Source organism: Hyla sarda, chromosome 1, assembly GCF_029499605.1.
Source record: "Hyla sarda isolate aHylSar1 chromosome 1, aHylSar1.hap1, whole genome shotgun sequence".
In the NCBI taxonomy this organism is placed as follows: Eukaryota; Metazoa; Chordata; class Amphibia; order Anura; family Hylidae; genus Hyla; species Hyla sarda.
Window position 1 is genome coordinate 617,496,180 of NC_079189.1, and position 26,356 is coordinate 617,522,535.

The 26,356-nt window shown below is 46.4% G+C and overlaps 1 protein-coding gene across 1 annotated transcript in view; it reads left to right on the top strand.

The window, feature by feature from the left end:
• The window catches only part of LOC130314468 (uncharacterized), a gene marked incomplete in the record, with an annotated part of 198,042 nt that overhangs the window by 64,833 nt on the left and 106,853 nt on the right, over positions 1-26,356 (top strand).

Here is a 26,356-nt window from a genome sequence, read left to right on the forward strand (position 1 = left end):
ACTCACAAAATAGACAAAAAAAAAGTTTGAAAACATCTGGCAACTATCAAAATACAAAAAAAACAAAAAAGGCTTATTAAATGTTCAAAATACCAGGAAAAAATTCTGATTATTTGAGACTTATTTTGGCTGTGAAAACTGATTTTTTTTTAAACGGCTCAGAATAAGTATGTGTACGTGCACATGGCCTAAGTCTCCTCAAATCATTTGGGCACTTTTCATAAAGGAGTCTTCTACCCATTTGAAGAGAAACCACTTAGAGTATCTAGCACTGGATCTATGTACTTATTGATGTCCGCCAATAAAAGACAAGAGAAAAAGGGAGATTTGGGACACAATGAAAATGATTAATTTTGGGTTACAATACTACTAGAGTGGAGGAATTAACTATTTATAGATAAAAAGTGGGAATAACAGTCCTCCAATATGATTGTGGAAAGTATTAAATACAGAAATAAATGTTAAATATATATATAATAATTAGAATCTAATATATATGGAGAAAAAGATTGGATTGCAGGGCCCTTGCAAATCCAAAAATGAACCTATAGTCTCTGTTCCCCCTACAAATAATACTAAAAAGTTTTCAAAAAGAAAAACGCAAAGAAAATATTCATCAAATTTGTAACAAATAATGCATAATAAAAGTGCCAGCATTTGTGTCCATATGTTTTCAACAGCCACAATTGTCTTTAGGCTAGATTTCCACTCCCCAAAAATACACCAGTTCTGCCGCACAGCATTTTTTTTAATTTGTGAAAAAACGCAGCGGCCATTTGTTACCTGTCCCACAGAGCAGGGGATCAGTAGGATATACACCTACTCCCAGACACATCCCACTTGGACTATTTGAGGAATTATTTATTTTTATTCAAGTATTTAGTTTACTTGGAGGTATAAATACATTCTATAGTGGGAAGGGGTTATGGGAAGTTTCACATTTAAGATAAGGGATGGAGGCTTTAAGGCAGCCCCATAAACACCCCTTCAATGTCCCAGAGCATAAGTAGATAACCAAATCCTACATTACTAGTGATGAATGGTAAGGGACATTTTCAATTTAGCGATATTTCACGAATATATGGACGAATATTCGTCCTATGTTTGCAAAATTTGCATATTTGCAAAAAAATAAAAAATATTCGTCATTATATATATATATATATATATATATATATATATATATATCACTATATTCTAAATATTCGCGAAGTGCTGATATTTGCAGGAAAAATGTGCATTTCGAATATTCAAGCTCAACACTATATATTACTTCATTAGCAACTGTGGAGGAAGGAATTAAAGAGCAATAAATAAAATATCTTCTCTTTAGGGTTTCTATTTCCTTAAATTTCCTTTCTCCTAACCACACATAAGATGGAAATTTAAATTGTACATTTATGTAAAGGGAGGGGAGAATTATTTAACAATTCACAATTTAAAGAATTATAAGACCAGGAATGGCGGTTTTGGTCAAGTATGTGGTAGAATATGTAGCACAAATTTTTAAGGGAGGAACACTTAAAGCATTACTGTCGTTAGAAACAACTTTTTCCATTTAATACTTTCTTAAAAACTAAGCATTTTCGGGGCGTAGCTTGCTATGGTGGTGTGAGGACGTGTGTTTGGAGGAGCTCCGGTCCTGCACCCCTGAATCTGAGGAGACCCTGCACTCTGTTGATGGGGCACAGCAGAAAAAAGTCCAGGAAGGGGACCCTGACCCGTCCAGCTTCCCCCCAGCGAGACTTATCTGGTTATTTCACCCGCTCCTGGCCGTGCCGCAGCTCCTCGTTGCCCCCGGTCAAAATGGCGGCTTCCTCCTCTGATGGGCCTCTACCTGCTGTGCGGCCCGGGGCGGACCGCACTCTCCACTGGACACTCACCTGCCACTCCTAATGGCCTCCGGTCAGCTGCCAGAGGTCTCCGGATCCTCGCTTCCTCCCTCCCCGCTGCCTACCACAGGTCTCGCTGTACTGCAGCCTCCTGCCGACTCCTCTGAAGGGCTATGTGCTGCAGATGCCAGGATCGCTCCCTCTCCGCTGCTGCCGAAGCTCCACGGGGCTGCTGCACTCCTGAGGTGAGCCGCTTGCCATTAACACACTGTGCCTCTTCCCCTCTGATGCCTCCGGCACCCGTTGTTCCTGCCAGCCATGCATCTCCTCCTGCCCCTGCCTTTGAGTCACCAGGGGATAGTCACTGGCCCAGCCGGCCTCCATGTGTTTTAGTCCCTGGGCCCCCTGAGGCGCCTGTACCGTGCCACCTGCTCTCACCCTCTGAGTGGCCCCCTGCTCATGGACATTTCCCCTCACCTGTGCTGACTTTTTATGCGGTACCCTCTCCCAATCCTGCGGCACCAGTGGTCCTGGCACCCCCCTCCCCGCAGTGGTCCCCCCTCACCTCAAGCGGGGGGACGCCCTGAGTTGGAGTCTCATGTACTGCTGGACCCCCCCCCCACTGAGCCTGAGGGGCACCCCACCTGTTTTTCATCCCTCCGCATCTGTCTCGCCGCCACCACCTCCATTCCAGACGGAGCCAACCTGTGCTGTCTCTTCGGTTGGAGAGATGGACCGTCCAATCACTCTTGCGGAATTACGTTCTTTGTTGACTTCATTACCTACCAGACAGGATTTCTCATCTATGGCTAAACAAATGGTGGCTGAATGCAAACAAGAATTTGCTCAACTCCGTTCAGAAGTGTCTACCTTGTCATCTAGAGTGGACACGGTGGTTTCAGCCCAAGATTCCTCTGCTGCCTCGCTTCATGCTCTACAGGACACGGTGCAGAAACACAGTAACCAGCTGTTCATCTTACAACAACATTTGGACGATGTGGAGAACCGCAATAGGCGCAACAATATCCACCTTTGTGGCCTCCCTGAAAGAGTGGGCCCTGATGACCTGTATCCTGCTTTGCTGTCAATTTTCAATGACCTGCTGGAGCGACCTGCAGATGCCCATATCGAATTGGATAGGGCCCATAGAGCCCTTCACCCTCCTCATCCTGATGATCGCCGCCCCCAGGATGTTATCTGCAGGGTCCATTTCTATGCCATTAAAGAGGACATTTTCCGTGCTGCCCGCACTCGCCGCCGGATTCTCTTCAAGATGTTGAGGTGCAACTCTACCCTGACCTGTCCCGCCATACTTTGGCTCAGCGTGCAGCTCTCAAGCCGCTGTTGGACGTACTTAGAGAAAAAGGCCTCATTTACCTCTGGGGCTTTCCATTCGCCCTCATGGTGCAGAAGGATGGCAAGACTTCTACTCTTCGCTCCCAAGATGATCTCCCAGGACTCTTACGAGACTTGGACTTGCCATCAGTCACCTTGCCTGACTGGCCCATGCTTGCCCCCCTTGCTCCCAAGCGGCCCATTCACCAGTCTCCCCAGAAGTCCCCTAAACAGGCCCGTTCTGAACTTCCACCGCGGGGTCCCCGCCGCCAGAGGTTGATTACGCGCTGGGAAACTGTCCCCTCTTCCTCCCGAGCCGGGCTTTCCTCTGCTACCTGATTGTTGTAATGTTATACTGATGATCGTTGTTTTCATCTTTTGTTTTGCAGATTTTGCCTGACTTCTGCTGGTTTATCAAGTGTTTCTTTCTCCCTCCTTCCTTGCCTGATGCCCTATTTTACATTCTACTTTTTCCTTTCGCTCTCATCGTCTCTAATGAATGGTTTCCTCATCATGCATATTTCTTTAGCTTCTCGTGGGGGTGTAGACCCCAGACTCCCCTCTGCTTGCTTGCTTCTACTTCCCTCCCTTAGGGTGGTGACTCCGTCAGGTTCTTTACCCGGTGTCTGTCTCCTTGGTCATTGACCACTTCTTGGTTATTCTGAGCTGCAGCGGTGTATCTGCTGCTTTCTCTGTGTTTCTCCCCTTTCATCTTTTCTTCTACTTTTGGCTTTTTTGTGGTCTTTTTTCTCCTTTTCTGCTGGTTTCTTCCTTTCTATCTCTCTTTCTTTTTTCTATCCTTTTTTGGTCCTCTCTCCCCTTTCCTACTCCCCTCCCTCTTTCTTGGGCGCCTGGCTGGGGTGAACTACTCCGCATCGTCCTCCTATGGCGGGGCTCCACATAGCCTCCTTCAATGTGAAAGGCTTCAACTCCCCTGCAAAGTGAACACAGATACTGCACCATCTCCACAGGCGTAAAGTCCACATCGCTTGCTTTCAGGAAACCCATTTCAAGGTTGGTCATACCCCTGCCCTTAAGAATAGACATTACCTGATATGGTTCTGTGCTAATAATCCAGACATGTGAGCTAAGGGGGTTGCTATCGCTATCCATAAATCCCTAGTCCACCAGGTTCTAAATGTTTGTTTGGACCCACGGGCCCGTCACATAGTTTTATCCTTTTCCCTGGGGGGTTCCACACTCACTATAGTTAATGCTTATGCTCCCAATCAAGGTCAGGTGGACTTCCTGGTCGACCTTGTCGACTCTGTCTTGCCCGTGGTCTCGGGGACTGTGGTCCTATGTGGGAATTTCAATTTGACTCTGGACCCTACCCTGGACAATTTCACGGGTCGCTCCGGTATATCTTATGCTGCTATTAAACATGTGAAGAGGGCCCTAGCTCTCCTACAGCTGTCTGATGCTTGGTGGCTCCAGCACCCCTCAGACAGAGATTACAGTTTTTTCTCTCCCCCACATGGGTCCTACAGTCGTCTGGACTATATACTGGTCCAACATAGTGCCTTGCCATGGGTCGTGTCCACGTCCATTGGCAATATTTTGTGGTCTGACCATGCCCCAATTTTTTGCACTCTCCATCTTCCCTCACAGACTCGCTCTGCCTTGTCGTGGAGACTGAATGAATCCCTGCTCCTGGACCTGTTATGTCTAGCGGATCTGACCGCGACTGTGTCCTCCTTTCTAGTTGACCACCAGTCTGACTCCACGGCCCCTTACTATCAATGGGAAGCCCTCAAATGTGTCCTTCGGGGGGTTCTCATTAAGCATGGCTCCCGCCTGAAAAAGGGCCAGGCCCAGGCCCTCCGTGATGCTCTACACCGGGTCTCCTCTCTGGAATTGTCCCATAAACACTCCCTCTCCCTCTCAGTTCTACGGGAATTTCAGCTTTCTAGGCTCGAGGTTAAGCGCTTGCTAGAAGAATCTTGGGGTCGTTGGCTCCAAATGGGTCGCAGTTAGTTCTACGAGTACGGGAACAAGAGTGGTCGCATGCTGGCCAGGGCGCTACCCACCCGTCTGACCCAAACCCATATCCCCTGTATTCGCTCTTGCGCTGGCTCGGTGGTCCATTCAACCCCAGATATCGTTTCCACTTTCCACACCTTTTTCTCTGATCTATACAATCTACCTTATCGTTCCTCCTCTTCCTCACCCTCACCCTTCCCTACTGTTCCCCGGACGCCTTGGAGAGGATGGAAGCCCCCTTCTCTGAGGAGGAATTGGCCCTAGTCATTAAAGACCTCCCGAGTGGGAAGAGCCCTGGCCCTGATGGGTATACGGACAAGTTTTACAAAACCCTCATGGACTCCCTGTCCCCGCTCATGCTGCGAGCTTACAATTCTATCTCTCCCTCCACTCCCATCCTGGCCCCCTCCATGTTAGCCCATATAGTGGTCCTGCCCAAGCCGTGTAAAGACCCCCAATTGTGTGGGAGCTACCACCCTATTTCCCTTTTAAACGTAGGCCTAAAAATCTATTCTAAATTACTGGCAGTCCGCCTTAATTCCATCCTTCCTTCCCTGATACATCTTGATCAGGTGGGTTTTGTGCCCGGGAGGGAAGCCAGAGATAACACCATTAAGACTATTGACCTTATCCACTATGCTAATACTGCTAAGTTACCCTTGATGGTGCTTTCTCTTGATGCCGAGAAGGCGTTTGATTGAATCTTCTGGCCCTCCCTGGCGCAAACCTTACAACACGCTGGCCTAGGCCCCAACTTTGTAGCTAAGGTCTTTGCCCTCTATGACTCTCCGCTTAAAAATGAATGGCTCCCTGTCGGATCCCTTCCCTATTCATAATGGTACCCGTCAGGGGTGCCCCCTTTCCCCTCTGCTGTAATTCCTGGTGATGGAGCATCTTTTGGCTGGAATAAGAGCAGATCCCGATATCCGGGGGGTCACTCTCTGTGACACTGAATACAAATGCTCTGCTTTTGCTAATGATCTTTTAGTCTATCTTACAGACCCTGTGGTATTGCTGCCAAATCTCATGGCCTGACTTCGGGACTTTGGCACTTGGTCTAACTTCAAAGTTAACTATTCTAAATCTAAGGCACTGGGTATCTCCTTACCGGGACGTGCAGTGGAATCCTTACGTTTAGCCTTTCCCTTTACCTGCTTTACCTGGCCTCCTCAGGGCATCACTTACTTAGGCACCAGGATGCCCTCCGACCTCTCTCAACTGTTCTCCCTCAACTTTTCTCCCTTGTTGGCACAGTTTCGTGCAGACTTGACCTCCTGGGATAGACGGGAGTTCTCTTGGTTTGGTCGGATGGCATCCTGAAAATGAACCTTCTGCCCCGCCTATTATATCTCCTGCAGACCATCCCCATCCTCATCCCTTCATCCTTCTGGCGACTTGTACAGCGTTGCTTTGGGTTGTTTGTCTGGTCATCGACACGTCCCCGATTAAATCGCGTTCTCCTTTCTAGGCCAAAATTGTCTAGGGGAGCGGGTCTACCTGACTGCCGATTATATTATTTAGCATGTGCGCATGCTCGTGTCCTTGACTGGTCACACAACCCTGGCTCCAAACTGTGGGTTCGCCTGGCCCAAGACATTTGCCCCAAAGCCCTGGCCACCCTGCCTTGGACCTGGTCCCCGACTCACTCCCCTTGCCCTACTTCTTACTCCACCCGTCATACTCTTGCCTCCTTACATTCTGCCGGAACGGGTGGTTGTCTATTTGACCGTCAGGGTCCCCTTCTCCCAGTGACCGACCACCCAGATTTCCCGCCCGGGGCTTCCTCTGAGGGTCCCTTTCTTGCTGCTTCTAGATCTCACCCCTTGTGCTTTTACCATGTCCTAGCCGGGCGCCAGCTTAAGTCCTTGGACACCCTGATGACTGAGAGGCCGTCCTCTCGTCGGGCCCCTTTGCTTACCTTCAGTTGCGCCATTTTTACTCCTCTCGCCATTCGAACATCTATGCATTGCCTCCTCGTACCCTAGGCACATCTCTATTTTGTATGACTTGTTGCTGTCCTCTAGATCCCTATCCCTCCCGGCATATTGTCGTGCATGGGAAAAAGAGCTGGGAAAAACATTTACCCCGGAAGATTGGGCGAGATGTTTCTACCTCACCCACAAGTCGGCAATTGCCACCAAAGCTCAGGAAACATGCTACAAAATCATGTCTCGCTGGTACCGGGTGCTGGCGACTCTTCAACGCTGGTATCCTTCAGTTCCGGAGACTTGTTGGCGGTGCGGAACTGCTGTGGGTACGATGACGCATATATGGTGGGATTGCCCTGCGCTTGCTTCTTTTTGGCGTTCGGTTTTGCAAGTCATCCAAGAGGTGTCCGGAGTTCATATCCCTTCTACTCCTGAAGCAGTTTTGCTTTTTATGTTTCCCATGGTGCAAGCTCGTTATAAATGGTCCTTGGCGTGAAATTTACTTCAGGCGGCGAAAACGGTCATTCCTCGGAAGTGGAAGTCTGCAAACCCTCCTTCCTTGGAGGAATGGTTTGCAGAGGTCGCACATGTCCAGCACATGGAGGCACTCATATCTGTCCTCCCTGCAGACGCAGTCCGCACGGAAACCACCTGGCTCCCCTTGTCGCAGTTATGCTCCTCTGATAGATACCGGTCCCTGTCATAATTCCTGTGGGTTTGTATGGTTGTATTACTCCTCCAGGGTTTCCCCCTCTTGCTCTAGTGGCTTCCCACCAGCCGGGGTCCCTCTCTATGACCTCTTACTATTGCCCCTCCTTTCTTTTTCTCCTTCTGCTCTCCTTTTCCTATTCTTTGTCGTGTTCTTTCTTTTTGGTCTCTGACTCTCTTGGCAATGTGTAAATTTCTTTTTGCATTTTTTGATATACTGGAGCGGCCCTTCACACGACTGATATATAGTCGGCTCGCCTTTACTATACCGGGTTTATTTATGATCCCTGTTGTCCGTTTATGTCGCTCTTACTACAGTTTTCATTGCCTTCTCCTTATATTCCATACCATATGTTGTGTTATACGCTGCTCTGATTTGGTGTTACTGTTTTTGTCCTATCAGGGCCTCCCAGGGCTCTTGGACCATTGTTTGTCTGCACCTTTCCTTGCACACCTTGATTGTGTATTGTTTTCTCTGTATTTATCACATTTTGAATGTGAAAAAAAAACTAAGCATTTTCCTAATAAACTTCATTAAAAATGGCCACTATGGGTCTCTGTCTCTTAAATTCAGAAGCCTGAAAATCCAGCTAAATCATTATTTATATGCAAAAGGGGTTCTCTTTGGTCATTTTATGAACTTATTTATTGTGTAAGTTTATCCTTCATAAAAGATAGAGATAGGCATAAGGCTATTCTTCATATAAGATAGAAATAGGTATAAGGCTATCCTTCATATAAGACAGAGATAGACATAAGGCTATCCTTCATAAAAGATAGAGATAAGCATAAGGCTATCCTTCATATAAGATAGGAATAGGTATAAGGCTATCCTTCATATAAGATAGGAATAGGTATAAGGCTATCCTTCATAAAAGATAGAGATAAGCATAAGGCTATCCTTCATATAAGATAGGAATAGGTATAAGGCTATTCCTCATACTAGATAGGGAAAGGCATAAGGCTATCCTTCATAAAAGATAGGGATAGGTATAAGGCTATTCCTCATACTAGATAGGGAAAGGCATAAGGCTATCCTTCATATAAGATAGGGATAGGTATAAGGCTATTCCTCATACTAGATAGGGAAAGGCATAAGGCTATCCTTCATAAAAGATAGAGATGGGCATAAGGATATCCTCCATATAAGATAGGGATACACATAAGGCTATTTTTCCCATAAGATAAAGATAGCAAACTTCAGATGGGCCCAGACATGTACTTGCTTAAGCAGGGGGACATGTCTGGCACTGCATGATTTGAGTCCCTGGCAGTGTAGTGTGTTACTGATGGTAGCCTTTGTTACTTTGGATCCAGCTCATTCACTAGGTCCCCCGTGTGGTTCTGGGATTTTTGCTCACCGTTCTTGTGATCGTTTTGACAGGGTGAGATCTTGTGTGGAGCCAAAGATCGAGGGAGATTATCAGTGGTCTTGTATATCTTGCTCCCAATTGCTCCCACAGTTGATTTATTCACACCAAACTGCTTTTCTATGGCAGATTCAGTCCTCCCAGCCTGGTGCAGGTCTACAATTTTGTTTCTGGTGTCCTTCGCCAGCTCTTTGGTCTTGGCCATCGTGGAGTTTGGAGTGTGACTGTTTGAGGTTGTGGACAGATGTCTTTTATACTGATAGCAAGTTCAAACAGGAGCCATTAATACAGGTAACGAGTGGAGGACAGACGAGACTCTTAAAGAAGAAGTTACAGGTCTGTGAGAGGCAGAAATCTTACTTGTTTGTAGGTGACCAAATACTTATTTTCCACCATAATTTGCAAATAAATTCTTTAAAAATCAGACAATGTGATTTTATGTTTTTTTCTCATAGTTGAGGTTATAACCTATGATGACAATTACAGCCTATCATCTTTTTAAGTGGGAGAACTTGCACAATTGGTGGCTGACTAAATACTTTTTTTGCCCCACTGTATAAGGCTATCCTTCATATAAGATAGGGATAGACATAAGGCTATCCTTCATATAAAATAGGGGTAGATGTAAGGCTATCCTTCATATAAGATAGGGATAGGTATAAGGCTATCCTTCATATAAGATAGGGATAGGCATAATGCTATCCTTCATATAAAATTGGGGTAGATGTAAGGCTATCCTTCATATAAGATAGGGATAGGTATAAGGCTATTCTTCATATAAGATAGAGATAAACATAAGGCTATCCTTCATATAGGATAGGAATAGGCATAAGGCTATAATTTATATAAGATAAGGATAGGCATAAGGCTATCCTTCATATAAGATAGGGAGAGGCATAAGGCTATGCTTCATATATGATAGGGATAGGTATTATTTTATTCTTCATATAAGATATAAATAGGCAGAAGACTATCCTTTATATAAGATAGGGATAGGTATAAGGCTATCCTTCATATAAGATAGGGATAGACATAAGGCGGGATATGAGGATGGGATATAAGATTGTGATATGAGGTTGGATATGGGGAAGGGATATGAAAATGGGATATGAGGTCGGGACATGAGGACAGAATATGAGAACGGATATGAGAATGGGATATGAGAACGGGATATGAGGACAGAATATGACAGGGTTTGGGGACAGGATATGAGGTAATATGGGTACAGGATATGGGGACGGGATATGAGGTTGTGATATGAGGTCGGGATATGGGGACAGGATATGGGGAAGGGATACGAGGTTGGGTTATGGGGACGGGATATGAGGTCGGGACATGAGGATGGGATATAAGGAAGAAATATCAGGCCAGCATATGAGGACGGATATGAGGACAGAATATGACGAGATTTGAGGACAAGATATGAGGTTGTAATATGGGTGTAACACTCACGTTTCTGAAGACAGGAACTCCGGTGTATGTGGATCCACTGGACCTGTGTGGCAGATGACTCGGACCATACCATGGAGCGGAGTCTAAGGTGCCGCTGGTCTTCACCAGAGCCCGCCGCAAAGCAGGATGGGCTTGCAGCTGCAGGCCGCTGCAGGCTACCCCTGGCACGGCTCGACCACACAGGCGGCTGAGGAGATGCGAGGCACAGGAGGGATGAGACAACTCGTAGTCAGGATAGCAGTAGGTCAGGGCAGGCGGCACAGTAGCGTAGTCGGAAGGTAGCAGGAGTTCAGTAGGCAGGCGGCAGAGGAGCAAGGTTAAGTCACAAGAGCAGGAGATCTGGTACCCGGCAATACAATGGAACGCTTTCTCTAGGGCACAAGGCAACAAAGATCCGGCAGAGAAGTGAGGAGGGTGGAGGAATTTATAAATAAGCAACAGGTGGTAACACTAATGAGCGTACTGGCCCTTTAAATCTTAAAGCTCTGGCGCGCGCGCGCCCTAAGGGACGGGGACACGTGCGCTGGAGCAGAGAGGTGGAGGCAGAGGCAGGAGAAACACCCGGAGAGTGACGGACTGGGGCTCGCATGCGGGTGCGTTCCATAATGCGAGTCCCAGCCCCTTCGGCAGCAGAAGGTAAGGGGACCATGCGCTCACGCCCAGCATGTGAGGCCGGAGCGCATAGCGTAACAATGGGTACGGGATATGAGGTCGGGACATGCGGACACAATATGAGGGGGCGTGGCCTGGCTGCTGGACTAGATGGCCGCACTGTAGTGGAGCTCCTCTGCACTGAGCCCTTTTGAGTGACTTCTCAGCGACACCGGCCCCACACCCACAGCCGTGGGAAACATTGCCCGACATGCCGGCACACAGAAAAAAGGGCAACAAGCATGTGGCGCTGGCTAAATTTTACTTTACTGAGCGGCGATCAGCCGCATAAGATGGCGCTGGCGGCCTCACAGACATGGAGCTGCGCTCACCACAGCCTGCGCGTGCCTCTCCTGCTGCACATAGAAGATCATCCTCGGACCCAGAGCTACGTGGTCCGCTCCTCCAGCTTACCTCTGAGCCACCGATGCCTGCACCATCCTCCCCGAGCGCCTTGCAGCACTACAGCTCCCAGGTACAGTCACCTCTCCCTGCACACGGGCCTCCCTCCCCCTACATAGCAGGGAGAACTCCTCCTCACAGCCCCATGTTGCAGCAGCGGCAGCACAGCTCTTCCCTACCCACGTCTAAGGTGCCTGCTGACTGGAGCTCTGCCCCTGCATTCCCCACTGCTGAGGAAGATGAGCTGCAGCTATTTCCTGTCACTAATACGGCAGTGACAGATACTCAAATGAAATCTATGCTGCTCACTTTGCAGAAATCCTTCAGGAAGGACATTTTAACTATGATTAACCCCTTGCAAGCCACAGTGGAGGACCTGGGGGCTAGAGTTGACCACATTGAGGTGAAATTTGGAGTTTGCTGCTTCTCATAACAAAATTATAGACTCTCACAATACCGCGGAAGATGACATTGCCGCGCTTAAAGCAAACGTCGCCGATTTAGAGGACCGCAGCAGACGCAATAACATTAAACTCTGTGGCATACCTGAATCGGTGGCGGCTGCTGATATACCGTCCTATGTCCGATCTCTCATGAAAGCTGCGCTGCCCACTTGCTCCCCACAAGAGCTTGAGATTGATCGGGCGCACCGCATACCTCGCCCTAAGCACCTGGACGAATCTGTTCCTAGGGATGTTCTAGCAAGGGTGCATTTCTTCACCGTAAAGGAGAGACTAATGAACTTTGCCCGCACAAATGGCGGTCTTCCGGCCCCATACCACCAGGTGGCTATTTATACTGATCTCTCTGCGGCCACCTTACAGCTCTGCCGGGCTTTACAACCGGTTACCTCTACGCTTCGGTCAGCTAACATCCAATACCGCTGGGGTTTTCCGGTTCGTCTCCTCATTCGCCACGAAGACAAGACCCATGTGATCCGCTCACCTGAAGAGGGTGAAGATCTTCTGTGATCATTGCACCTCTCCGTGGACGCTCAAAAAGGACCACCTCGATCGTCGCCTCGCAGAATGCGGGAGGACTGGTCCTCTAATCGCTGACTCTGGACTACCAGGTCTACACTCTTTTAAGGGCTATCTAGCTCACCACTCTGGTCTGGCTTCGGCATGGACATTACCCCCACCCAGGAAGATAGGCTTTGGCCTTCACCTGCAGTATCCTTTACTATTTCTGCAAATTTTTTGGTTCGCAATGTTGAGTGTAGTTTTATGTTTTGTGAAACTGTGCAGTAATTTTTTGTCTTTTGTGCATTGTTCATTTAATTTTGACCCGAGCGTGTTGGCTGAGAGGCGCTTGTGGTCTTCCCCTTACATACCATCCTTAATTATTATACTGTTCATCTTGTTGCTTTTTGGTACTTAAACTGGTTAGTATTAAAGGGGTACTCCAGTGCATCCAAAGGATGGGGGATAAGATGCCTGATCGTGGGAGTCCCGCAGCTGGGGACCCCCGTGATCTTGCACGCGGCACCCCGTTTGTAATCAGTCCCCGGAGTGTGTTCGCTCCGGATCTGATTACCAGCAACCACAGGGCCCCCTTGTGACGTGATGCTCCGCCCCTCAATGCAAGCCTACGGGAGTGGGCGTGACAGCTATCACGCCCCCCCCCCCCCCCCCCGTAGGCTTGCATTGAGGGCCGTCGGCCCTGTGGTCACCGGTAATCAGACCCAGAGCGAAGACACTCCGGGGACTGATTACAAACGGGGTGCCGCGTGCAAGATCACGGGGGTCCCCAGCGGCGGGACTCCCATGATCAGGCATCTTATCCCCTATCATTTGGATAGGGAATAAGATGTCTAAGCACCGGAGTACCCTTTTAACGTCAATGGTCTGAATAGCCCACATAAACGTGCATTTTTGTGGAGAGAGGCTTTAGCGCTGGGAGCTGATCTACTATGCGCCCAAAAAACTCACATTTTAGATAAAGACGCTTTTAGGATAAAACACCCATTCTTCCCGCACATTTTTCATTCACATCGTATGACAAAATCTAGAGGGGTGTTGCTGGTGGTTAGGAACACTGTGGCCTTCACCCTGATTGAGCAAGTTTGTGATCCCAGCGATATATCATTCTTTCCTGCATAATCAACAACACCCTGTACACATTAGTAGCATTGCATGCACCTAATATGGGGGCAGCATCGCTTTTTGCGTAGTACTCTAAAACTCGTTAATCGCATTAAAAAAGGTCCACTTATCATATGTGGAAACTTTAATCTGGTCGTAGACCCTTCTCTGGACTCCACATCCACCGCACGCTTATCACCTCCTTCTTTAGCTCACTTTCTCTGGTCTGAAGAACTATATGACACATGGCATATACAACACCCTGATGAGAGGGACTTCACCCATCACTCTTTAACTCACAACACATACTCTCGTTTGGACATGTTCCTGGTGGAGCGGCCCCTGCTCGCTGCTTTAGTGGCTTCTTCTATTGAAGTCATATCGTAGTCTGACCATGCGGCCATATCTCTGTCCTTAAATGATAATTCTGACGCCTCTCCTGTGTACCTCTGGAGGGAAAGCCCTTTTTTGTTATCCCACCCAGAGCATGTCCAGAAACTACAAAAAGATCTCACTGATTTATTTTCTACTAATTCACTTCCAGGAGTGGATGCCTTTAACCTCTGGAATTGTCATAAAGCATTTATTAGAGATTTTTTTTAATAAATATGGTTCTATCAGTAAAAGACAGAGACCCACTTCTGATCGAGGTTCTAGATAAGCTGCGAATACTAGAAGCGCAAAATAAGTCCCAGTCCACACCTGCATTAGCTGCGCAGTTATCCTCACTCCGTCAAGACCTCAGAGGTCTGCTCCTGTTTCAGTATAAAAAAAACCTCAGGAGGACAAAAGCTAAATTTTATTCACAAAACGACAAATCAGGGAAACTGCTAGCATCATGTCTGAAAGCTAGGCAAGACCGCTCCCGCATTGCTCGTCTAGTGCACCCTATTTCTGGTTCTACCTTGTACACCCCCGAAGGCATAGCAGACTGCTTTCAAGCCTTTTATTCCTCCCTATACAACCTGCAAAATAGCGTCCCTACCCCCCCTTCCCTAGACACCTCCATCTGCTCCTTCCTCTCCAGCCTCCCACTGCCAAAGCTCACCGAGCACCAACTAGAGACCCTCAACGCCCCAATAACTTTACCTGAAGTGGTGAAAACGATAGAATCCTTCCCCTCTCAAAAAGCCCCAGGACCCGACGGGTTTATTAATTTATATTATAAAACCTTTAGTGATACCTTATCGCCATACCTGTGGGATTTTTGCCAGGCTGCCCTCAATGGGGGCTCCTTTTCAAAAGAAAACTTGCAAGCTTTAATAGTAACACTTCCCAAACTCGGGAAATCCCAGGAACTCCCTCAGAACTATAGGCCAATCTCATTGCTCAACCAGGATGCTACGATTTTTGCCAAGCTGATCGCCTCTAGATTAGCTACTGTGCTGCCCTCCTTGATCAACGCAGATCAGTCAGGTTTTGTACCAGGTCGACAGATGTCGGATAACACTAGACGCATATTAAATGTCTTCCGCCACATTGAGAGGACTGATACTCCTGCCCTGGTCCTTGCATTAGACGCCGAGAAGGCGTTTGACCAGCATCGCTGGTCGTACACCTCCTCGGTACTACTGAACACGGGTTTCACTGGCCCGATTATGCAAGCCATCGCCACACTGTATGCGAACCCCACGGCTAGAGTATTTGCCAATGGGGCACTATCTGTGTCGTTGAATATCACTAACGGCACTAGGCAGGGGTGCCCCCTCATCTTCATTTTATGTTTAGAGCCCCTCGCACATGTACTCAGAGTTCACACTGATATCTCGGAAGTCTGTATAGGTGAAAGACGGCACCTCATTTCATTATATGCAGATGACATCATCCTTACCCTCACTCAACCTCTTATATCTACTCCAGCTGCCCTAGACGTTATTCATAATTTCGGTAACCTTTCATGTTATCATCTAAATGCTTTAAAAACACAATCTCTACCTCTCTTTCTAGCTGACATGAGGATACAATCTCTCAGGCGGACATATTTCTTTGACTGGCGGGCTTCGGACATAAAATTAGCTTTCCCTCACAAACACTTGTACCATGCAAGTTCCGAACCTTTTCTAAAAACTATGGAGGAAGAAACTAACAGGCTAGCCCGTTATGAGATATCATGGGCCGGACGGGTGGCTACATTTAAAATGTTTTTGTTGCCGAAGCTCCTTTATTTGTATAGGACTCTACCCATTGCTATCCCCAACTCCTTCTCCGCTGCACAGGCGCTCCTGACCAAATTCGTCTGGGCGGGTAAGAAGCCTAGATTAGCGTCCTCTATATTGACTAAGGCAAGTTAAGCGGGGGGCTTGGGCCTACCGAACTTACATGGCTATTACATTGCCACCCTAGTCAGCTCGCTGCACAAGTGGTGGAAGGGGTGTCTGGATACACATTGAGTGCATATAGAACACACATGTACATCCCCTTATCATATTTCCGACGTTATGTTGTATCCTCTATGGGACACCATCTCGCCATTGCCATTACACAATCCCATCATTAAAGCATCGTACAATGCCTAGTTGAAATACTTAACAGCAGCTGCTGCTGAGGGGCCCGCCCATATTAACGCTATCCCCCTGACTTTTATTCAGGCCTCTATCCCTCAACTAGACATACAAAGGTGGAGCATTCGAGGCATCACTCAAGTCAAACACCTACTAGACTCGGGGCAGCTAATGACTTTCCAAGACCTACAATCTAAGTATAATGTTCACAAAAGGGATTTTTACATGTATTTACAAATCAGACATATCCTTACCGCTCTGACTCCTTCAGCTATCCGACCTCACATGGCGACGCTAGCTTTCCTGAACAGCAACATTAAAGTATTAGCGATGCTATACTCTACTTTCACACACTCTACTGAGTTTCAAAAGTCCCACCCGTTTCGCACTTGGGAAAGCTCGCTAGGGGTAGTCATAGAGGCACAGGAGTGGAAGCGAGCGTTCACAACAGCACACAGAGCTTTTCAATGTGTCTCCCATGTGGAGTCCCTGTCAAAAACCACCCTCCAATGGTATTACACACCTGAGAAACTAGCAAGTATATACCCAGACTCCTCCCCCTTGTGTTGGCGACACTGCGGACTCAGGGGACACCGTTTACATATCCTATGGGAATGTCCAGTGGTTTTTCCATATTGGTCGGCCTGCAGACTACTCATGGAAAGAGTATTACATTTTCAGATCACATGGTCCCCGCAATTTGTGTTGCTACTTCTTAATATGGAAACTATACCATCTGCATTGCGTGACCTGGTGAGTATTATCTGTATTGTTTCAAAAATCACACTCACTAGAGAATGGAAGTCCCAGCTGTCTCTTATATCACTGAAGTGGTACACAAATTGAATACTACATGCTTGTATAAAAAACTATAGCTTTAGGGAATGGCTCGTATTCTAAATTTGAAACTGGTTGGGCCAATTGGCTCTCCTCATCATATTCCACAGTTAATAAAATAGAACATTCACCCCCCCCCCTCCCATATTCCATGTTATCCACCATCCCGTTAACATACAATCCTGAGGTAACGATGTAGTCTCACGCCGGCAGAGGTGGAGACTGAGGTGTTCTGTTTCTACTTTAGCAGATGACCCGGGCTATTTTGGACCATTTATGACTTAAAATCAGCAGTATTGTGAACAATGCCTGATCTTATGTTGCTTGTTCTGACTGTTTAGTCACTCATTGGATGAGGGATGCTGCACTATCTTGTTTGTTTATTTTGAGTGGGTTTTTTTTCTCATTCTTTTGTGTTCTATGCAATGCCATTTATCTTTGTTATCCCCAGATGCCATTATATATTGACATTCGTTGCAGGCCCTAGTGGCCTCCATGAACATGGACCTATGTAAATGGTATAGACATGTTGTTGTTGTTCCTAGTTTTATTGTATGAAACTGTATTGAAATACAAAATCTTCAATAAAAATTATTGAAACAGAAGATGGAATATGAGGCCGGAATATGAAGATGGGATATGAGAACAGAATATGAGGATGAGGTATAAGGAAGGGATATGATGACGAGATATGAGGATGGGATATGAGGACAAGATATGAGGTCAGGATATGAAGTCGGGATATGAGGTTGAGCTATTAGGATGGGATATGAGGACAGTATATGAGGATGGGATATGAGGACAGTATATGAGGATGGGATATGAGGACAGTATATGAGGATGGGATATGAGGACAGTATATGAGGATGGGATATGAGGTTGAGATATTAGGATGGGATATGAGGACAGGATATGAGGATGGGATATGAGGATAGTATATGAGGATGGGATATGAGGACAGTATATGAGGATGGGATATGAGGACAGTATATGAGGATGGGATATGAGGACAGTATATGAAGATGGGATATGAGGACAGTATATGAGGATGGGATATGAGGACAGTATATGAGGATGGGATATGAGGACAGTATATGAGGATGGGATATGAGGACGGGATATGAGGATGGGATATGAGGATAGTATATGAGGATGGGATATGAGGTTGAGATATTAGAAAGGGATATGAGGATAGTATATGAGGATGGGATATGAGGTCAGGATATGAAGTCGGGATATGAGGTTGAGATATTAGGATGGGATATGAGGACAGTATATGAGGATGGGATATGAGGACAGTATATGAGGATGGGATATGAGGATGGGATATGAGGACAGTATATGAGGATGGGATATGAGGACAGTATATGAGGATGGGATATGAGGTTGAGCTATTAGGATGGGATATGAGGACAGTATATGAGGATGGGATATGAGGACAGTATATGAGGATGGGATATGAGGACAGTATATGAGGATGGGATATGAGGACAGTATATGAGGATGGGATATGAGGTTGAGATATTAGGATGGGATATGAGGACAGGATATGAGGATGGGATATGAGGATAGTATATGAGGATGGGATATGAGGACAGTATATGAGGATGGGATATGAGGACAGTATATGAGGATGGGATATGAGGACAGTATATGAAGATGGGATATGAGGACAGTATATGAGGATGGGATATGAGGACAGTATATGAGGATGGGATATGAGGACAGTATATGAGGATGGGATATGAGGACGGGATATGAGGATGGGATATGAGGATAGTATATGAGGATGGGATATGAGGTTGAGATATTAGAAAGGGATATGAGGATAGTATATGAGGATGGGATATGAGGTCAGGATATGAAGTCGGGATATGAGGTTGAGATATTAGGATGGGATATAAGGACAGTATATGAGGATGGGATATGAGTACAGGATATGAGGATGGGATATGAGGACAGTATATGAGGATGGGATATGAGGTTGAGATATGAGGATGGGATATGAGGACAGTATATGAGGATGGGATATGAGGATAGTATATGAGGATGGGATATGAGGACGGGATATGAGGATGGGATATGAGGATAGTATATGAGGATGGGATATGAGGACGGGATATGAGGATAGTATATGAGGACAGTATATAAGGATGGGATATGAGTACAGGATATGAGGATGGGATATGAGGACAGTATATGAGGATGGGATATGAGGTTGAGATATTAGGATGGGATATGAGGACAGTATATGAGGATGGGATATGAGGACAGTATATGAGGATGGGATATGAGGACAGTATATGAGGATGGGATATGAGGACAGTATATGAGGATGGGATATGAGGACAGTATATGAGGATGGGATATGAGGTTGAGCTATTAGGATGGGATATGAGGACAGTATATGAGGATGGGATATGAGGACAGTATATGAGGATGAAATATGAGGACAGTATATGAGGATGGGATATGAGGACAGGATATGAGGATGGGATATGAGGACAGTATATGAGGATGGGATATGAGGACAGTATATGAGGATGGGATATGAGGTTGAGATATTAGAAAGGGATATGAGGACAGTATATGAGGATGGGATATGAGGACAGTATATGAGGATGGGATATGAGGACAGTATATGAGGATGGGATATGAGGACAGTATATGAGGATGGGATATGAGGATAGTATATGAGGATGGGATATGAGGACGGGATATGAGGATGGGATATGAGGATAGTATATGAGGATGGGATATGAGGACGGGATATGAGGATAGTATATGAGGACAGTATATAAGGATGGGATATGAGGACAGTATATGAGGATGGGATATGAGGACAGTATATGAGGATGGGATATGAGGTTGAGATATTAGAAAGGGATATGAGGACAGTATATGAGGATGGGATATGAGGACAGTATATGAGGATGGGATATGAGGACAGTATATGAGGATGGGATATGAGGACAGTATATGAGGATGGGATATGAGGACAGTATATGAGGATGGGATATGAGGATAGTATATGAGGATGGGATATGAGGACGGGATATGAGGATGGGATATGAGGATAGTATATGAGGATGGGATATGAGGACGGGATATGAGGATGGGATATGAGGACAGTATATGAGGATGGGATATGAGGACAGTATATGAGGATGGGATATGAGGATAGTATATGAGGATGGGATATGAGGACGGGATATGAGGATGGGATATGAGGATAGTATATGAGGATGGGATATGAGGACGGGATATGAGGATAGTATATGAGGACAGTATATAAGGATGGGATATGAGGATAGTATATGAGGATGGGATATGAGGACAGTATATGAGGATGGGATATGAGGTTGAGATATTAGAAAGGGATATGAGGATAGTATATGAGGATGGGAAATGAGGACAGTATATGAGGAAGGGATATGAGGACAGTATATGAGGATGGGATATGAGGACAGTATATGAGGATGGGATATGAGGACAGTATATGAGGATGGGATATGAGGACAGTATATGAGGATGGGATATGAGGACAGTATATGAGGATGGGATATGAGGTTGAGATATTAGAAAGGGATATGAGGATAGTATATGAGGATGGGATATGAGGTCAGGATATGAAGTCGGGATATGAGGTTGAGATATTAGGATGGGATATGAGGACAGTATATGAGGATGGGATATGAGTACAGGATATGAGGATGGGATATGAGGACAGTATATGAGGATGGGATATGAGGTTGAGATATTAGGATGGGATATGAGGACAGTATATGAGGATGGGATATGAGGATAGTATATGAGGATGGGATATGAGGTTGAGATATTAGGATGGGATATGAGGACAGTATATGAGGATGGGATATGAGGTTGAGATATTAGGATGGGATATGAGGACAGTATATGAGGATGGGATATGAGTACAGGATATGAGGATGGGATATGAGGACAGTATATGAGGATGGGATATGAGGTTGAGATATTAGGATGGGATATGAGGACAGTATATGAGGATGGGATATGAGGATAGTATATGAGGATGGGATATGAGGTTGAGCTATTAGGATGGGATATGAGGACAGTATATGAGGATGGGATATGAGGACAGTATATGAGGATGAAATATGAGGATGGGATATGAGGACGGGATATGAGGATGGGATATGAGGATAGTATATGAGGATGGGATATGAGGACGGGATATGAGGATAGTATATGAGGACAGTATATAAGGATGGGATATGAGGACAGTATATGAGGATGGGATATGAGGACAGTATATGAGGATGGAATATGAGGTTGAGATATTAGAAAGGGATATGAGGACAGTATATGAGGATGGGATATGAGGACGGGATATGAGGATAGTATATGAGGACAGTATATAAGGATGGGATATGAGGACAGTATATGAGGATGGGATATGAGGACAGTATATGAGGATGGAATATGAGGTTGAGATATTAGAAAGGGATATGAGGACAGTATATGAGGATGGGATATGAGGACGGGATATGAGGATGGGATATGAGGACAGTATATGAGGATGGGATATGAGGACAGGATATGAGGTCGGGATATGAGGACAGTATATGAGGATGGGATATGAGGACAGTATATGAGGATGGGATATGAGGACAGTATATGAGGATGGGATATGAGGACAGTATATGAGGATGGGATATGAGGATAGTATATGAGGATGGGATATGAGGACGGGATATGAGGATGGGATATGAGGATAGTATATGAGGATGGGATATGAGGACGGGATATGAGGATAGTATATGAGGACAGTATATAAGGATGGGATATGAGGACGGGATATGAGGATAGTATATGAGGACAGTATATGAGGATGGGATATGAGGATAGTATATGAGGATGGGATATGAGGTTGAGATATTAGGATGGGATATGAGGACAGTATATGAGGATGGGATATGAGGTTGAGATATTAGAATGGGATATGAGGACAGTATATGAGGATGGGATATGAGGACGGGATATGAGGATGGGATATGAGGACGGGATATGAGGATGGGATATGAGGACAGTATATGAGGATGGGATATGAGGATGGGATATGAGTACAGGATATGAGGATGGGATATGAGGACAGTATATGAGGAAGGGATATGAGGTTGAGATATTAGGATGGGATATGAGGACAGTATATGAGGATGGGATATGAGGATAGTATATGAGGATGGGATATGAGGTTGAGCTATTAGGATGGGATATGAGGACAGTATATGAGGATGGGATATGAGGACAGTATATGAGGATGGGATATGAGGTTGAGCTATTAGGATGGGATATGAGGACAGTATATGAGGATGGGATATGAGGACAGTATATGAGGATGGGATATGAGGACAGTATATGAGGATGGGATATGAGGACGGGATATGAGGATAGTATATGAGGACAGTATATAAGGATGGGATATGAGGACAGTATATGAGGATGGGATATGAGAACAGTATATGAGGATGGGATATGAGGACAGTATATGAGGATGGGATATGAGGACGGGATATGAGGATAGTATATGAGGACAGTATATGAGGATGAAATATGAGGATAGTATATGAGGATGGGATATGAGAACAGTATATGAGGATGGGATATGAGGACAGTATATGAGGATGGGATATGAGGACGGGATATGAGGATAGTATATGAGGACAGTATATAAGGATGGGATATGAGGACAGTATATGAGGATGGGATATGAGGACAGTATATGAGGATGGGATATGAGGTTGAGATATTAGAAAGGGATATGAGGATAGTATATGAGGATGGGATATGAGGACAGTATATGAGGATGGGATATGAGGACAGTATATGAGGATGGGATATGAGGTTGGGATATTAGAAAGGGATATGAGGATAGTATATGAGGATGGGATATGAGGATAGTATATGAGGATGGGATATGAGGACGGGATATGAGGATGGGATATGAGGATAGTATATGAGGATGGGATATGAGGACGGGATATGAGGATAGTATATGAGGACAGTATATAAGGATGGGATATGAGGACGGGATATGAGGATAGTATATGAGGACAGTATATGAGGATGGGATATGAGGACAGTATATGAGGATAGTATATGAGGATGGGATATGAGGACGGGATATGAGGATGGGATATGAGGATAGTATATGAGGATGGGATATGAGGACGGGATATGAGGATAGTATATGAGGACAGTATATAAGGATGGGATATGAGGATAGTATATGAGGATGGGATATGAGGTTGAGATATTAGAAAGGGATATGAGGACAGTATATGAGGATGGGATATGAGGTCAGGATATGAGGATGGGATATGAGGACAGTACATGAGGATGGGATATGAGGTCAGGATATGCGGAGCAGATATGGGGTCAGAATTTGAGGTTGGCATATGAGGACAAACGCTTTCTCCTTTGTTGCTTTTCCTCCCTCACAAGGATTAGGTAGGAAAAACCGGGCAGCAACAGTTTATTATATTATCTAGACTGAACTTTTATTTCTATTCTCCAGAACAATGTAAGAAACCATCAATAAGGAACCTGGAGAATTTGTCACCATACAAGGAATATTATAACCGGGGTGATAAGATCACATTACAGTGTAATCCTGGATATTACCCCTCATATAACACAATACAGTGTAAGAATAATGGAGTCCGGAGTGACTGGACACCATCTGCTGTCTGTATAGGTGAGGACACCCCGACCCTGATCCTATGTGATCTGCTGTCTGTATAGATGAGAACACCCCGACCCTGATCCTGTGTGATCTGCTGTCTGTATAGGTGAGAACACCCCGACCCTGATCCTGTGTGATCTGCTGTCTGTATAGGTGAGGACACCCCGACCCTGATCCTATGTGATCTGCTGTCTGTATAGGTGAGGACACCCCGACCCTGATCCTATGTGATCTGCTGTCTGTATAGGTGAGGACACCCCGACCCTGATACTATGTGATCTGCTGTCTGTATAGGTGAGGACACCCCGACCCTGATCCTATGTGATCTGCTGTCTGTATAGGTGAGGACACCCCGACCCTGATCCTATGTGATCTGCTGTCTGTATAGGTGAGGACACCCCGACCCTGATCCTATGTGATCTGCTGTCTGTATAGGTGAGGAAACCCCGACCCTGATCCTGTGTGATCTGCTGTCTGTATAGGTGAGGACACCCGACCCTGATCCTATGTGATTTGCTGTCTGTATAGGTGAGGACACCCCGACCCTGATCCTATGTGATCTGCTGTCTGTATAGGTGAGGACACCCCGACCCTGATCCTATGTGATCTGCTGTCTGTATAGGTGAAGACACCCCGACCCTGATCCTGTGTGATCTGCTGTCTGTATAGGTGAGAACACCCCGACCCTGATCCTATGTGATCTGCTGTCTGTATAGGTGAGGACACCCCGACCCTGATCCTATGTGATCTGCTGTCTGTATAGGTGAGAACACCCCGACCCTGATCCTGTGTGATCTGCTGTCTGTATAGGTGAGGACACCCCGACCCTGATCCTATGTGATCTGCTGTCTGTATAGGTGAGGACACCCCGACCCTGATCCTATGTGATCTGCTGTCTGTATAGGTGAGAACACCCCGACCCTGATCCTATGTGATCTGCTGTCTGTATAGGTGAGGACACCCCGACCCTGATCCTATGTGATCTGCTGTCTGTATAGGTGAGGACACCCCGACCCTGATCCTGTGTGATCTGCTGTCTGTATAGGTGAGGACACCCCGACCCTGATCCTATGTGATCTGCTGTCTGTATAGGTGAGGACACCCCGACCCTGATCCTATGTGATCTGCTGTCTGTATAGATGAGAACACCCCGACCCTGATCCTATGTGATCTGCTGTCTGTATAGGTGAGGACACCCCAACCCTGATCCTATGTGATCTGCTGTCTGTATAGGTGAGGACACCCGACCCTGATCTTATGTGATCTGCTGTCTGTATAGATGAGAACACCCCGACCCTGATCCTGTGTGATCTGCTGTCTGTATAGATGAGAACACCCCGACCCTGATCCTATGTGATCTGCTGTCTGTATAGGTGAGGACACCCGACCCTGATCCTATGTGATCTGCTGTCTGTATAGATGAGAACACCCCGACCCTGATCCTGTGTGATCTGCTGTCTGTATAGGTGAGAACACCCCGACCCTGATCCTATGTGATCTGCTGTCTGTATAGGTGAGGACACCCCGACCCTGATCCTGTGTGATCTGCTGTCTGTATAGGTGAGGACACCCCAACCCTGATCCTGTGTGATCTGCTGTCTGTATAGGTGAGGACACCCCGACCCTGATCCTATGTGATCTGCTGTCTGTATAGGTGAGGACACCCCGACCCTGATCCTATGTGATCTGCTGTCTGTATAGGTGAGGACACCCCGACCCTGATCCTATGTGATCTGCTGTCTGTATAGGTGAGAACACCCCGACCCTGATCCTATGTGATCTGCTGTCTGTATAGGTGAGGACACCCCGACCCTGATCCTATGTGATCTGCTGTCTGTATAGGTGAGGACACCCTGACCCTGATCCTATGTGATCTGCTGTCTGTATAGGTGAGGACACCCCGACCCTGATCCTATGTGATCTGCTGTCTGTATAGGTGAGAACACCCCGACCCTGATCCTATGTGATCTGCTGTCTGTATAGGTGAGGACACCCCGACCCTGATCCTATGTGATCTGCTGTCTGTATAGGTGAGGACACCCCGACCCTGATCCTATGTGATCTGCTGTCTGTATAGGTGAGGACACCCCGACCCTGATCCTATGTGATCTGCTGTCTGTATAGGTGAGGACACCCCGACCCTTATCCTGTGTGATCTGCTGTCTGTATAGGTGAGGACACCCTGACCCTGATCCTATGTGATCTGCTGTCTGTATAGGTGAGGACACCCCGACCCTGATCCTATGTGATCTGCTGTCTGTATAGGTGAGGACACCCCGACCCTTATCCTGTGTGATCTGCTGTCTGTATAGGTGAGGACACCCTGACCCTGATCCTATGTGATCTGCTGTCTGTATAGGTGAGGACACCCTGACCCTGATCCTATGTGATCTGCTGTCTGTATAGGTGAGGACACCCCGACCCTGATCCTATGTGATCTGCTGTCTGTATAGGTGAGGACACCCCGACCCTGATCCTATGTGATCTGCTGTCTGTATAGGTGAGGACACCCCGACCCTGATCCTATGTGATCTGCTGTCTGTATAGGT